Raw genomic sequence first — 979 nt, forward strand, 5'->3', positions numbered from 1 at the left:
ACACGCTGCAGTATTTCTTTGGAAGCAGAATACAGATATACTCCCTCCGTCCGGAAATACTTGTCCTCAAAATGGTTGTATCTAGACTTATTTTAGTTATAGATACATTCATTTTATCTATTTATAGGACAAGTATTTCCGGACGGAGGGAGTAGATGCTTACGTACACGCACATACAATCATTTTATGAATTGTATGTGTACACTGATCTTATGAGTACAGTTGATAGATACTTAGAGCATCTCCAACGGCCGCGCCAAACGACGCGCACGCGCGGTAAACCCAGCTTTTAGCGTGCGCGGGGCGTTTTGCCGCGCTCCAGCGGTGGCGGGAAACACGCGCGCGCGGGAACCGTTTGCGCGCGTGCGTGAAAAGGCGCCAGCTCGCACGCCATTTTTTGCGCACCGCTTCCGGCGCGCCTATAAAGTGCGGCGCGTGCCACACGCCTTCTCCATGCTTCCTCTTCTCCTCTTCCTCTTCCTCTCTGCCACGCGCCGCTCCAGCGCCCCGCCACCAACGCGCCGCCATGCCGCCGCGCCGCCGAGGAGCGTCCGGCTACCGCGGCGTCCGCCTGCGCCCCAACGGCGGCTACTACTCAGAGATACGCTCCGGCGATCTCCGGCTCGGCCTCGGCACCTACGGGACGGCGCACGAGGCCGCCCGCGCGTACGACGCGGCGGCGTGGCGCCTAGGCCGGCCGCCCGGCCAGATGAACTTCCAAGATGTGTACACGCTCCAGCAGGCGCTCGACGTCGCCCCGCGGCCTCGTCTGAACACGGCGCAAGACCGTGCGGAGCACGCCGAGCGGCAGCGCCGCCTCCTCGTCGCCCACGAGGACGAGCGGGTCATGGCGGAGTGGCGCCGGCGCCACCCGGAGGACGTCGCCTACGAGCAGGTCTACTGGGCAAGGCGCCGCGAGGAGGACACGCGAAGGTACCGCGAGGAGCGGTTGGACAGGCGTCGGCGGAAGGCGTTGGCG

This window comes from Triticum dicoccoides, chromosome 6A, assembly GCF_002162155.2.
Source record: "Triticum dicoccoides isolate Atlit2015 ecotype Zavitan chromosome 6A, WEW_v2.0, whole genome shotgun sequence".
NCBI classification, from domain to species: Eukaryota; Viridiplantae; Streptophyta; class Magnoliopsida; order Poales; family Poaceae; genus Triticum; species Triticum dicoccoides.